General features: G+C 37.9%; 1 protein-coding gene across 1 annotated transcript in view; it reads left to right on the plus strand.

Moving 5' to 3' along the window:
- DYM (dymeclin) overlaps window positions 1–15,565 on the plus strand; it is a 403,419-nt gene that overhangs the window by 87,148 nt on the left and 300,706 nt on the right. The window lies entirely within an intron of this gene.

The raw sequence follows: 15,565 nt of genomic DNA on the forward strand, positions 1-15,565 counted from the left end.
TGTGAGAAAACTAGACCCTTATTTGTTTACACTGTTACAACTAGATTTCTGTCACTACAGCTGAATGCAGTTTCTATGTGATTCAAAATGTTTGTTACTTTTAAAGCAGTTACTCTCAACCTTTTTTTTTTAGTTGCCTCTCTGAGGAGCCTCTTTAGAATTTTTTTAATTGCCTCTCCAAAGTCCTAATGAAATTTGAATACCCCAGATACACTGAATATCTGTTTATGTGCTATGGCCTTTTTGAGGGCCACACATCATTATAATATCTATGAAGTTTTTCATCCCTTAAGAACCAATTTTCACCCTCTTGAGGGTGATCTCAACCCCCCATCGAGAATGCATATTTTATTTTATTTATTTTTTATTTTTTAATTTTTGTCCACACTGCATGGCATGTGGGATCTGAGTTCCCCGACCAGGGATCAAATCCATGCCCCCTGTGGTGAAAGCTCGGAGTCCTAACCACTGGACCACCAGGAAATTCCCGAGAATGCATATTTTAAAGGAATTATTTTTTGAAATAAAAAAGTAGATTTTTAAGATTTTCATCACAGAGTCTCAGTCTATGCGGGGATATCGTTGGAAATGTGCCACTTGCCCGTGGCCCAAAAAGGAAAGACGGGTATTTGTGAGAAAACAGGCTCCTGGCCTCTGTTGTGCACAAGTGCAGCATCCAAAATTGTAATATAGATTTAGAAATGAGAGCCACCAAATCCTGTTGTGACTTGGTCTGGTGACATGCAGCCTGGAAGGTAGGGCTGAGACAACTGAGGAATCACTGACAGGGAAGGGCATGGGAAAAATGTCCCAGGCAAGTTGAACTCTTGTGACGGACACAGCTCTTTGCGTGCCTGGTATCCTTTCTCCGCTTCCTCTCCAATATTGTTGGGGGCAAGGTGTGCCCAGCTTAGTTTTCAGGCACTTTGGGAACTAAATATGGCTCTGTGACACAGTTTGAGCCAATTACACGTAAGCAGAAGTCATGAGCTTGCAGAGCATGTACCTTCAGCCCATTGCCCTTGGCCCTTCTCTTCCTTCCTGGATGTGGAGGCAGTGCTTGGGCCGTGTTGAAACTATGAAGATGGGCGCTACACCCGAAGAACAGTGTCCCAGCAGTGTGGGATACTGATAATGTTATAGAACCATTACACCAACCCTAGATGGCTTATCTTTGGATTTCTCCTTATGTGAAAAGAGCAAACAGTTATTTTGGTTAAGCCACTGTGGCTATTAGCTTTCTGTTACTTATGGTCAGATGTGGGAAGGGGAACACATATATTGCCTACTATTTGCTTATCACAGTATGTGTGGTGCTTCATGTGTTCCTGATTTAATTTTAAAAGTAGCACTACCTCTATTACATTTGTTATTACCAAATACCAGCAATTTTGTATATATCCTGAATGAGTGCCTTTTGTTGTTGTTGATAAAATGTCATGGTAAAGTTAAGGGGGATGGAAGTGGTAAATCCCTTTAGATAGTAAATAAGCTGTGAATACAATAAATAGACCAGCCACTTAAACACTCTTGGAGAGGAAGCAGTGTTGTAATAAATCAAACATTTTAGTGTTTTATATGTTTATACTTTTTAAATGAACTGAAAATGCACAGACAACCAGATGTCTTGTGTTATGTATACTCAGCTTTAACCAGCTGCTGAAACAATTTCTTATGATTTAATGTTCTTGGAGCTCCATCCTACAAGAAGGTTTGTCTTAGTAACAGTTTCCATGTGAAACCAACCTACTCTTTAAATGTTTCATCTACTATAACCATAGTGCAGTGTTACCTATCAGCTTATAATTTAAGGAGGAATGTTAACCTATGAAAACTGGGGATGGTCTAGACACACCTGACTATCATCAGTCTCACTATAAACATTGAAGTTTAACATTGGCATGCCAGTGCTGCATTACGGGTGAACAGCAAGAGGAAACTAATTTTTTTTTTAAATAAATTTGTTTATTTATTTATTAATTTTTGGCTGCGTTGGGTCTTCGTTGCTGCAGGCAGGCTTTCTCTAGTTGCGGCGAGCAGGGGCTACTCTTCGTTGTGGTGCACGGGCTTCTCATTGCGGTGGCTTCTCTTGTTGCAGAGCACAGGCTCTAGGTGCGCGGGCTTCAGTAGTTGTGGCACGTGGGCTCAGTAGTTGTGGCTCGTGGGCTCTAGAATGCAGGCTCAGTAGTTGTGGCGCACGGGCTTAGTTGCTCTGTGGCATGTGGGATCTTCCCGGACCAGGGCTCGAACCCGTGTACCCTGCATTGGCAGGCGGATTCTTAACCACTGCGCCACCAGGGAAGCCCGAAAGTAATTTTAATTGCCATCGCGGGTAATGCAAAACTAGCTTAAACGTTTCATTTGAGACTATGAAATCATTCTATTAATATTGAAAGCAAATGATTACCAAGAACAGAGGTAGACAGACATTTAGAAATCTATATGTTTTAACTGATACTTCATCATTAAGAGAACAGGATCAACTGTGGTAGTTTAAACTCCCAGAATTTGTAGGAATTCATTTGTAATGAAAATGGACTTTTAAGTAGTAAGTGAATACTGCTTCTCAGTTTGGATTTCTTGATAAAATATTAATTCTCTGAGGTGTTAGTCTTCAAAGACAGATTCAAGTTACACACCTTCCAGGAATCCTTCCTTAACACCACACCTCTCAGCGTTTATATATGTATTTAAAAGAAAGATTAAGTCAGGCACCGTCTCGTGACTTGACATTTTTTAGTGTATATTGGGTTGATCCAGTAGAATTGAAATGTCTTCCAAAAGTAAAACCTTGTCTTTAATTGTTATACCTTCTTGATCTCAAGGAGTTGAATGAGAGAGGAATAAGGTACGATAAAGGATGTCCCTCAAGACACTAATGGAGAGTGTAATGGAACATGGTCGGCAGCCCAGAGTTGAAAGCACACACTTAGAATTTGTGACACTGGTTCGCTTCTTTCAGTGTTACCGTGAGGGTTGAATGAGACCCCGTGATTCTTGCCAGTGATGGAGTTTAGGTGGGGCCCTAGCAGCATAAGCAGTTACCTTGTATGGGCCTAATACTTACATTTTGAGGACTGCTTATGATGCTTTTTTATTATGAAATAGAGTTTATTTTGAGAACTTGAACTGGATGTCTTTTCCTTGTCTTTTTGTCTCTGTTTGTTGCTATTGTTTTTGTCAAAGCTGTCGCTCTTAGCTGTTTACAGAGATGCCATTGTCAAGAACAGGCCCTACTCCTTGTCTCTGTGCTCTCACTCTGGACACGTCCTGAGAGGTCTGCTTAGAGTGGGCCTTTCTGTGGGCTCCAGCCCCTTCCTCTGAGATCCATTTATGTGTCTTCTCCTTTATCAACCTGTGAACTCAGTAAGGAGGATTGGGACGGCTTAATTCTCAGCCTGGCCCTGATGGGCAGATTTTTTAATTCTATAATTTAAGAAACTTTAGTTTTTTCATAAGTTATATATTGATAAAGATACGATATTCAAACTGGATTGCCTTCACCGCCTTTTCCAGGAGTGTGTGTATGTCTGTGTAGTGGGACTTCGCAGCTTCAGTGCAGGGGTATCTGATGTCATCTGCTGACCTTGTCCATGTTACTCATTCTGCTTCAATAACGCTGGTGTCCTTGCTAATTTGGAACATGCCAACCCACTGCTGTCTTCAAGGCCTTCGACCTTCCTTCTCATGCCTTGAGTATCTCTCCTCAGACATCTGCATGGCTCTTGTCCTGACCTCCTTCAAGCTTTCTTCTGCTCAAAGTTCTGCTTCTTAGAAACAGCCGCTCTGACTACCCTAAAATAGCACGCCTCTCATTTTCTGTCCTTTTATCATGCTTTATTTTTTGTCCTAATACTTATCACTGCTTTTAATTAATTAATTTATTTATTTTTGGCTACATTGGGTCTTCGTCACTATGCGCGGGCTTTCTCTAGTTGCAGCGAGCAGGGGCTACTCTTCGTTGTGGTGTGCGGGCTTCTCATTGTGGTGGCTTCTCTTGTTGCGGAGCATGGGCTCTAGGTGTGCGGGCTTCAGTAGTTGTGGCTTGTGGGCTCTAGAGTGCAGGCTCAGTAGTTGTGGCGCATGGACTTAGTTGCTCTGTGGCACGTGGGATCTTCCCGGACCAGGGCTCGAACCCGTGTCCCCTGCATTGGCAGGCAGATTCTTAACCACTGTGCCACCAGGAAAGCTCCTATCACTGCTTTTCATATTACCTGTTATTTCCCAAAGAAATTGGAATGAAAGCTGCATGAAAACAAGGGCTCTTCCTGCGTTAACATTTGTTTTGCTCACTCCTGTCCCCTTAGTACTCAGGTTAGCCTGGCAAGTGGAAGACTCAAAAAATATTCGTGGGAGCACAGCCTATTCAATGTGCTTAAATATTTTGTTTGTTTCTCATTATCTGGTCTATATGGAAACACAGTAGTGTGCTAAGGCATATTCCATTGCAGATATAGTGGCTCAAAGCCCCTTGCAGTTGGTATATTATATTATAAACACTAGGTATCTTATAGACGTTAGCAGTGGAAAGGGGCTACTAGAAACCGAAACACTGAGAAATTACATCTGACAATATTTAAGGAAATGGTAGATTAATTAGCTATAAATGCTGACTAGTCTGGAGCCATTTAGTTTAGGGACGGACAGTCAGCATTGTATCTCAGTAGTCCCCCAGATGATCCCTTCACAATATAATAATTAACCTTTTCATTAAGTTCATCCACAAAAACATATGTTATGAATATACTAAACTATGTGTATTTACGGTACTGGGCCCTGGGCAAAGAAAGGCATGACTTTGGAAGAGCTTAGAGATGGATAGATGCATAGAAAGATAGCCTAGCAAGACGAACAACTGATACATGCTGCAGTCATTGGGAGCTGTAGTGATGAGCAGCGGCTAGGTCTTCAAGGAGGCAGAAAGGAGCTGCATAGGGACCTCTTGGATGCATCTAATGTGTTTGTAGAATCACAAGTTCATTCGTTTGATTAGAGTGGAGGGTTTGTGGGAGACTAGGGCTGGAGAAGCTATGTGGTTTGATGGAGTAAAGACTTGAATGTTAAAAGGACTAAATGTTTGATTAGGTTTAGGGTTCTCTTTATTAAGATATAAAAGAACATAATATATATATTTTAGAGCTAGTTCTCTGAAATCCATTTTGGATGTATTTGGGGAGGGATGAAACTGATAAAGAATCTTATTGGTAAAATTAACTTTACTGGATTTATGAAATGTAATAAAATGACAGAAAATAGACATTTATTCGACCCATAGTTGTTGGTATTGGCTTAGATGTTATACTTTGGAAAATCTGAATATTGAAAACTTTTGGTGGCAATGGTGAAGTAGGTGGTTCAAGAACCTGAAGAGCCATAGACAGTTTCTTTATGAAGTCTGCAAGTTTTTGAGAGTGAAGGAACTGGAGAGACCCACGTTGGCAGTGAACCGGCCTAACTGTTGGGAAAATGTCTTTGTACAGCCCTGCATGTTGATACCCAAACTCTTCTCAAATCCAGCCTCAGCAGAGTGGGTAGCTAAAACCCCAAGTCAGCATTTAAGTTTTAGGTGCTGTAAAGTAAATATCTGGTGTAGCTTTCTGATTGAATTAGATGTTTAAGACATTACAAGCACTGAATTAAAGATGATAACATTTTCAAATACCAAGACAGAATTAAGTTCACAATAGCTTATTAGTTTGAAAATTGATTTCTGGTGCCTCTGGGAAAAAAATCCCAGTTAAAAAATTTTAATATGTAAGCCTTTACCAGGTTTATTGAAGAAATCTGACTGAGATATATCCAGTACCACAAATATTGGTACTATAAACTATGTGCTCAGATTGTTCATAATTGCATTATTCAGTATTGCCAAGAAGTGTAGGAGACATTATGTATTAGGAAAAAACACCACTAATTCTGCATCCAGAAGGTAGTGTTTGAATCCTAGCATTACCACTCATCAGCATTGTCACTCCAGGCCTCAGTTTTCTCATTTTAAAATTGGGGTTCATAGATCATAGACTGTCACTTGGAAAAGACATTTGAACACATCTGGTTCAGTTGTTTAATAGTTTGGATGTGGAGATTGAAGTGCATGAGTTTGGAGATCAACTCGTGTAGCCATTGAAGGAACAGCCAGGCCAGTTGTTAGTTTAATGCACCACGTCCTGAGCTTCAGTAGAGGGGCCTGCAGCTGAGAGGGAGCATCTCATCCTGGGATGAGGTCTGTCTAGTGCTCTCACTGCTTACTCTGTTGCTTAGGATTGCGTTGAAGACCAAAGTAATGCACTCGAAAATGCTTTTATAAATTTTAAAATGCTTTATGATTATAAAACTGTGTTGCTTTACACATACTAAGTACTTAAGAAAAACACTGAATATATTTGCTTCTGAGTCAATTTTCCTATTTTAAACTTCTCAGTAAAAAGTAATAGCACTTGGTCATTAACAAGTATAGTGGTCATAGGACGCAGCATGTCTGAGATTCAAAAGAACAAGGCTGAATAGTTTGTGTGGGAACTGAAGTCAGTTCCTGTTGGGTCAGGCTGCTTGGAGGAGCTTCTCTGGCTGCTTTGGAGGACTGGTTCTAGCCTGGCATTAGGTGTGAGAGATTAGCAGCAGCTAAAGCAGAGTCCTGAATCCTGACTGTCATTTTGCCTGTGTTTGCATGTTTCCTTGTTAAGTTGTGGACTATTTAGAGGCGTATAATCATTGAATTTTTTAGAACTAGAATTAAGCTTATTTTATGCATTTTCATTTTGTGTATAATGTCACTGAAGTAGAGAGAAAGGAATTGACTTTCCTAAGGTCAGTTTGCAAGATTCTTAGGTAGCTCAGCCCTGAAAATGTTGAATCTCTGCCTTCAAAGAATTTTTACTCTTATGAAAGCAAGACTGGTACAGGATGCTTTTGTTAATTTCTTTTGCTGTTATTAATACATGTGTAGCAAAATATGAATGAGGTAGTTTGATATTAATAGCTACAACTTTTAATTCTACCAACAGTCAAACAATTGATTTTCTTTTCCTTTTTAATTTTTTGTGTTACTTATATAAGTTAATTCTTTACAGAGTAATTTCTTTTTTGGGTACAGTCCAGATTGCATTACCTTTGGATATTTGAAGCTAGTCATTGATGCTGATGCAATTATTTTAAATTGTAATGTATGTGTGCACATGGTTTGGGAAGACAATCAAATAGCACAAAGGGCTTATGATGAGAACAAATCTCCTTGTCCTATATCCCTTTGCTCTCCAGAGACAGTCATGTTTTGTTTTTGACTATTCTGGTGGTTTATATAAACCTTTACGCTTATCTTACCTTTATATGTATTTCTAAATAGTATGACACTATTTCTTTCTTTTTTTTAATTAAAGGCTTTATTTTTCAGAGCAATGTTAGATTCACAGCAAAATTGGGTGGGAAGTACAGAGTATTCCCATAACCTTCCTCCCACACATAGCCTCCCCTGCTCTCAACATTTCTCACCACAGCGGTACATTTGTTACAGTGGATGAACCTACATTGGTACATCATTATCGCCCAAGTCATAGTGTACTTTAGGGTTCACTCTTGGTGTGTTGTACAGTCCGTGGGGTTTGACAAATGCATAATGACATGTATCCACCATTACAGTATCGTAAGTGTCCTTTCACTGCCCCAAAAGTCCTGTGTGTTCTGCCTGTTCATCCCTCCCACCCCCTTTACCCTTGGTCACCCCACTGCTCCTTTTACTGTTTCCATATTTTCACCTTCTCTAGGGTGTCATATAGTTGGAATCCTACAGTTCGTAGCTTTTTTAGGTTGGCTTCGTTCACTTAGTAACATGCATTTAAGGTTCCTCTGTGTTCGTGGCTTAGTAGCTTATTTCTTTTTAGCACTGAATAATACTCCGTTGTCTGGGTGTAGTACATATACATACATTCACTTAATGCATATATACAGGTATAGTCCTTATTTAAGTCTTAGAATTGGAGTTAAGTGTGACCATTTTAAAATTTGATAAAAATATAATAAATTTGGTAAAAACTTGTTCCCTAAAGGGAGTATATCATTTATAGTCCCACCAAAAACATTTAACAGAGCCTTGACAATATTGTATATTATAAAATTTTTTGTATGCTAAAAATGGAAATCATATTGTGATCTTTATATGCATTCACTCATTACAAGTGAGGCTGAACATCTCTTCATATATTTAAAAGCCATTTCTAACTTTCGATGAAAGTTTAGCAATCATTTCTAGTTCTTGAGAGCTCTTTCTCTCTGATTGTTCTTTGTTTATGAATGTTCTTTGTTTAAGCTGGCATAATTGCAATTTGGACACCCACATAACAATTTTGGTATATTTGCTTTATTATTATGTATCCACCTAATCAATCCGTCTTAACTTTTGATTTTTTAGAATGTTTTTAAAACCTCTTTTTGGTTGAGCTTTATTTCAAGAAGGTATGTGGCTATATTTTATACATTTGATGCACTGTTACATATATAGCATTAGTTCTTTGAGAAGCTGTAAAAACATGGAATGGATATTTGAGTTTATTTGATCCACTCCATTAATTTTTATGTATGATGAAGCTGACAGATAAGGTGACTGATAAAGGTAACAAATGACAGTTCTGATACTAGAATGCAGATTTCTTGGTGCCTAACCTCCAGGCACTTCCTGTTCCATTGTTAATACTTTTATAAATGAGGAGTATTACCATGTCTTTGATTTTGTTAACTTTTAAAACTAGCCATTACTGGTATTGACCGTATCTGTAATACACTATACCACTTTTTAGTCTTTCCTCATATTTTACTTTTGGAATCTCCATGTTGGCATGACATTGATATTTCTAACTTTTGGTCTTAATCCTTTGAACTTGTCAGTTGTTTTTGTTAAACTTATGTTCCATTTACAGTTTCTTATCCAATAGCAAGTCAAAGGAGGATGGTTTTTTCTCCTGCATATTCATTGACTTTGACCTTAGCCAACACTAACACCCATTTCGTGAAGGCTTTTGTCTTTATCCAAGTGTTCCACTCTGCCCTGGCAGAGCACTGCAAGGTCATGGCGCCTTTTTTTCTTCACATGAAATTAATAACTTGCTCCAACAGTAGTTTGTTCTAGGACATTTCCAGTCCAGATGGTGGAAAGTTCTTGTGATAATATGGCAGCCGAAGCAACATTTTGGCTTTTTAAAGTTGACTTTGTTTTGGCGATTGTGTAATGAAAATCTTCTGAAGATTATGCAAGGACATTAAACAAGAAAGATCTGTTGACTTAAAACATTTTTCATTTTTTAAAAACCACCACACTCAGCATGGTAGAATTTTGGTTTCTTTCAAGTATTGGCCTGTCTTGGCTCTTTTCCTTGATTATTTGGCACTTAAGATAGCCCAATTAATGGATTTAAAATTTTGTTTCCACAGGAATATAACGTTGCTTTGAATTCCTTTTTTTGAGCATCATAGAAAGTTACAGCAAGAATTGACATTAGAGGTCATCTTGCCCAATGTACTTATTTACAAATAAGGAAACTGAGACCCAGAGGAGTTATTTTTTGAAGTTAATAGAGTGAGTTTAATAGAGAACTTAGAAACAGATCCTAGGTTTTCTCACTTGGGGTCAGTGACTCTTTCAGCATACCACAATATGATTTAGTTTTTTGTTTATTCTTATTTCAGTGTCATCAGATTTTAATCAGTAAATTTTGATTTTATAATTTATGATAATCCTCTATTTTTAGTTCTTGATTAATTTCATTTTCAAACAGATGATACATTTATGTTGTTCAGATACCAAACACATAAAAGTGTACATGAACGATCTCCTGGCTGTCCTTGTTCCCCATCTCTCCAGCCTTCCCATTTGTCTCCCTAGTAACCACTGTTCGTTCTTAGTTTCATATGTATCCTTCCTGAAATTTTTCATGCATATATATTCAATTACGAATTTAGATTTTTATTTCCCCCTGTATTCATATAAAAGGCTGGAAATTATACATAGTGTTTTGAATTTTCCTCTTTTTCCAGTTAGCAATCTATCCTGGCAGTTTCTGTATACAAGCATTCAGAGAGCTTTCTCATTTTTGTCTTTTAAGTAACAACTTTATTGAGATATAATTCAAATACCCCAAAATTTACCCTTTCAAAGTATATATTTAAGTGGTTTTTAGTATATTCACAAAAGTTGCGAAACTACCACTGCTCTCTAATTCCAGAATTTCATTACCTCAAAGAGAACCCCTGTACCCATTAGCAGTCAATTCCCATTTCCCCCTCCCTCCTGTCCCAGTAACCACTAATCTGCTTCCTGTCTCTATAGGTTTGCCCTTTACGGACATTTCATATAAATAGAATCATATGATGTGTGGCCTTTTGTATCTGGCTTCTTTTATTTAGTGTAATGTGTTCAAGGTTCATCCATGTTATAGCATGCCCCAGTACTTCATTCCTTTTTATTGCTGAAAACTATTCCATAGTATGTATATACCACATTTTGTTTATCCATTCGTCAGTTGATAAGCATTGGGGTTGTTTCTACTTTCTGAATAATGCTGCTGTGAGCATTCATGTACAGGGTTTTGCGTGGACGTAGTTTTCAGTTCTCGGGTATGTGTCTAGGAGTAAAATTGCTAGGTCATATGATAACTCTGTATTTAACTTTTTGAACAACTGCCAGACTTTTCTCAGTGGTTCCATCATTTTACGTTCCCACCAGCCGTGTGTGTGAGTTTTGATTTCTCTACATCCTTTCTCATTTGTTTTTAAAAGTTGCATTATATTCTGTTGTAGGTCAATATCAGTTTATATGTAATCATCCCCCTATTGAAAGATGTTAGAATTGTTAACACATTTTTGCTAATATCCTTTGCTCATTCTCATTTTGGCACCTTTATTGTATCTATTTGTAGGACCAATTTTACATTAGAAAGGTTAGCCCTTTGTGACATAAATTTAAAGTACGTTTTGTTTCTAAGTTTGCTTTTTGACTTATTTGCTTTTAGTATGTGTTTGTTTTTGCCATGATACATTTTTAAAAACTATTTTTAAGAATTTGAATTTATTGGGGCTTCCCTGGTGGCGCAGTGGTTGGGAGTCCGCCTGCCAGTGCAGGGGACACGGGTTCGAGCCCTGGTCTGGGAAGATCCCACATGCCGCGGAGCAACTGGGCCCGTGAGCCACAGCTACTGAGCCTGCGCGTCTGGAGCCTGTGCTTCGCAACAAGAGAGGCCGCGATAGTGAGAGGCCCGTGCACCGCGATGAAGAGTGGCCCCCACTTGCCACAGCTAGAGAAAGCCCTCGCACAGAAACGAAGACCCAACACAGCCATAAATAAATAAATGAATGAATGAATGAATGAAGACCAGCCTGGATTAAAAAAAAAAAGATTTTGAATTTATCAATCTGTTACAGCTTTTAGACCTTTCAGGCTTTTTGTTATCTTTTTGGCCTCTTCTCTTACTACTCTCCTTCTTGCAGATTTCATTCTAACCCCACTGACCTCTTTGTTGTTCTTTAAATATGCTAGGTGTGTTCCTACCTCAGGGCCTTTGTGTGTGCTGGTCCCTCTCTCTGGAAGACTTTTCCCTTGTTTCCTTATTTCTTTCAAGTCTTTGTTCAAATGTGAACTTCTTGTTGAGTCTTCCTATTTAAAATTGTAACACACCTGTGATAGATGTCAAATTTTGGGGTACTGAAATATGAATTCACTTTTTATGATTATAACAAATTAGGTGAGTGTTAGAATGCTGTTTTGTTTCTTATGAAGGAACAAAAATTTCTAGGTGTAAAACCTTTCAAATAGTGCTTAAATGCTTTTAATGACTAAATGCTTTTAATGAGACTGAATCTGTGGCTCTGTGCCCTTTCCCAGTATTTAAACATTTAACTTACGTCTTTGGCAAGTGTGATGGTTAATTTTGTGTGACAGGTTGAGCTGAGGGATGTCCAGAGGTCAAACATTATTTCATTATTTCTGGATGTGTCTGTGAGAGTGTTTCTGGAAACAATTAGCATTTGAATAGGTAGACTTTGTAAGAAAGATCATACACACCAGTGTAGGTGAGCATCATCCAGTACATTGAGGGCAGGAAGAGAACAAAAAGGTGGGGGAGGGGTGAATTTTTTCTCTTGCTTAATCTGAGACATCCATCTCCTTCTGTCTTCGGGTATTGGCACTCCTGTTTCTTGGGCTTTTGCCCTCAGACCAGGGCTTTTCTGCTTCTCAGCACTTTGCGTTTGGACTGGAACTACACCGCTGGCTTTCCTGGGCCTCCAGCTTGCAGATGGCAGATAATGCCACCTTTAGCCTCTGTAATTGTGTGAGCCAATCTCTTATAATAAATTACTTTCTATGTATATATTTCTTTATATCCTGTTGGTTCTGTTTCTCTGGAGAGCCCTAAATAATGCAGCAAGTGTGTCTAATTCATTGCTACAGTCTGAATGTTTGTGTCCTCCCAAAATTCATATTTTAAAACCTAACCTCTAAGATGATGATGTTAGAAGGTATGGGGTCTTTGGGGGATGATTAGGTCATGAGGGCAGAGCCCTCGTGAGTGGAATTAATGCCCTTATAAAAGATACCCAAGAAAACTTCCTTGCTGCCTTCCATCATAGGATAACATAGCAAAAAGACGCTTAATCTCTGTGACCCAGAAACCAGCTCTCATCAGATACTGAATCTGCAGGTATCTTGATCTGGCCTCTCAGCCTCCAGAACTGTGAGAAATAAATTTCTGTTGTTTATAAGTTACCCAGTCTGTATTAGTTTGTTATTACAGTCCAAAAGGAGTGAGACACTTAGATTGTTTTTCCTAGTTGCAAATCCTCTTTACTTTGATTGTTTACAGTGAAGTGAGAGAGAGGAATAATTAAGAAAACCTGGGACTTCCCTGGTGGCACAGTGGTTAAGAATCCGCCTGCCAAATGCAGGGGACACGGGTTCGAGCCCTGGTCCGGGAAGATCCCACATGCCGCGGAGCAACTAAGCCCGTGTGCCACAACTACTGCCTGTCCTCTAGAGCCCACGAGCCACAACTACTGAGCCCATGTTCCGCAACTACTGAAGCCCGCGTGCCTAGAGCCTGTGCTCTGCAACAAGAGAAGCCCGCACACCACAAGGAAGAGTAGACCCTGCTCGCTGCAACTAGAGAAAGCCCGCGCACAGCAGCAAAGACCCAATGCAGCCAAAAATAAATAAATAAACTTATTAAAAAAAAAAAACAGAAAAAGAAAATCTATGGTCAGAATGAGATTAGAGATTGTCCTCAGACCATCTCTCCTGATATTTTTTTTTTTTTCAGGAAATTTCCTGGTGGAGACAGCCAGTTTGAAGCCAATATTTCTCCCATTCATTTTCTTTATGCCCTTCCTATTTTGAAAATTTAAATTAAAAATAATAAAAATATTCACCTATAATCTCATCTTCCAGGATTGCTCTTTTTATTTTTTGCATATTAACATCTATGTGTATTCAGTCATATGATGCATACTGTTCTGCTGTCTTTGCTCAACATCACATCATGAAGCAAATATTTTTTCAATAAAGTGTATTTCAAAAGCAGATGGGATGACTTGTTTTATGAGGCCAGCATAACCCTGATACTAAAACCTAACAGTGGCGTTCCATAAAAAGAAAATTACAGACTGATATTTCTCATGAATACAGGAGAAAAAGCTTAAAAAATAAGCAAATTTCATCCAGCAATATAAGAACAGGATAATACATTATAACCAAGTGGGGCTTATCTCAGGAATACAATATTGTTAACACTTGAAAATCAGTATAATATGCCACATTGACAAAATAAATTAGAAAAGCCATATGATTGTCTCAGTAAATGCTGAAAAAGCATTTGACCAAATTCAACATCTATTCATGGAAAAAAAGAAAAAACTTTCAGCAAACTAGGAATAGAAGGAAACATCTTCAACTAGGTTAAGGGCATCCATGAAGAACCTGCAGCTGACATTACACTTAATGGTGAGAGACTAAAGGTTTACCTCATCTGTGATCAAGAACAAGCCAAGGATGTTTGGTCTTAGCATTTCTGTTTGCTACTGTATGAGGCCCTAGCCAGTTCAGTAAAGCAAAACAAAGAATAAAAGGCATAGAGATTAGAAAAGAAAAAGTAAAACTATATTTGCCAGCAACATGATTGTTTATTTAGGAGACCCTAAGGAATATACAAAAGCTACTTGAACTGAAAAGTGAGTTTAGCAAAGTTGCACATTGCAAGATGATTATACAAAAATCATATACTAGTAGCAAACAACTGGAAACTAAAACCTTAAAAATTCCATTTTAAAATCATATGAAAAACATGAAATACTTAGTAAATTCAACAAATATGTGTACAGCTTATATATTAATAACTAAAAAACATTGCTCAGTGAAGTCAAAGAAGACCTAAATGTAGACATACATCATATCCATGAATTGGAAGAGTCAATATTGTTAAGATGTCAGTATCACCCAGATTGATCTACAGAGTCAATTCATCACATTTGTACCAGAGTATTTTTTGTTTGTTTGTTTTCTTCATAGACGTTGACAAGCTGATTCTAAAATATATATGGAAATGCAAAGAACCTAGAATATCTGAAGAAATAATTGAAAAGGAAGAACAAATGGAATGCTTACACTATATCACTTCACAGTGTACTATAAAGCTACAGTTTTGAAGATAACGTGGTACTGACCTAAGTATAGACAAATAAATCAGTGGATCAGTATAGGGGGCCAAGAAATAGATCTGTACTTCTCTGGTCAGTTGTTTTTTGTTTGTTTTGTTTTGTTTTGCGAAAAGAAGCAAAACAATTCAGTTGGGGAGGGAAAACTTTTTAAACTAATGGTGCTGGAAAAGCTGATTATATGGGAAAACAAAGCAAAACAAAAAAACTTTGACGCCTACTTTCACATATAACATAAAATTTAGAAAAATACACACAATCTTGTTTTAGGCAAAGATAACTTAGAAAGCATACAGAAAGCAATAGCCAAAAAAAGAAAAACTTGATAAGTTAGACTACTTCAAAAATAAAAATCTTGCCTCTTCAAGAGAGACGGTTCAGAAAAAGAAGAGTCAAGCCACAGATGGGAGAAAATGTCTCCAAAACATATGGCTGACAAAACACTTTATTCTTGAATACTTAAAGATCTCTTACAATTTAAAAATAATTAGGCAAATATCCCAATTAAAAATGGAAAAAAGATTTAAATTGATCCTTCACAAAAAAGATATATGAATGGCCAATAAGCACATTGAGTTTTAGTGTGATTAATCATCAGAAAATGCAAATTAAATGCTATAGTGAACTATCACTACACACAACTAGAATAGCTAAAATTAAGAAGACTGATAGTACTGAATGTTGGTGAGAATGTGGAGCAACTGGTACTTTCAGAAATTGCTGTGGGTAAAGAAGCCAACCTGAAAAGGCTGCATACTGTATTATTCCCACTATACATTTTGGAAAAGGTAAAACTATGGAAACAATAAAAAGATCAGTGGTTGCCAGGGTTTGGCAGGAGAAAGGGATATATAGACAGAGCACAGAGGATTTTTAG

Source organism: Balaenoptera acutorostrata, chromosome 13 (assembly GCF_949987535.1).
Source record: "Balaenoptera acutorostrata chromosome 13, mBalAcu1.1, whole genome shotgun sequence".
Taxonomy (NCBI): domain Eukaryota; kingdom Metazoa; phylum Chordata; class Mammalia; order Artiodactyla; family Balaenopteridae; genus Balaenoptera; species Balaenoptera acutorostrata.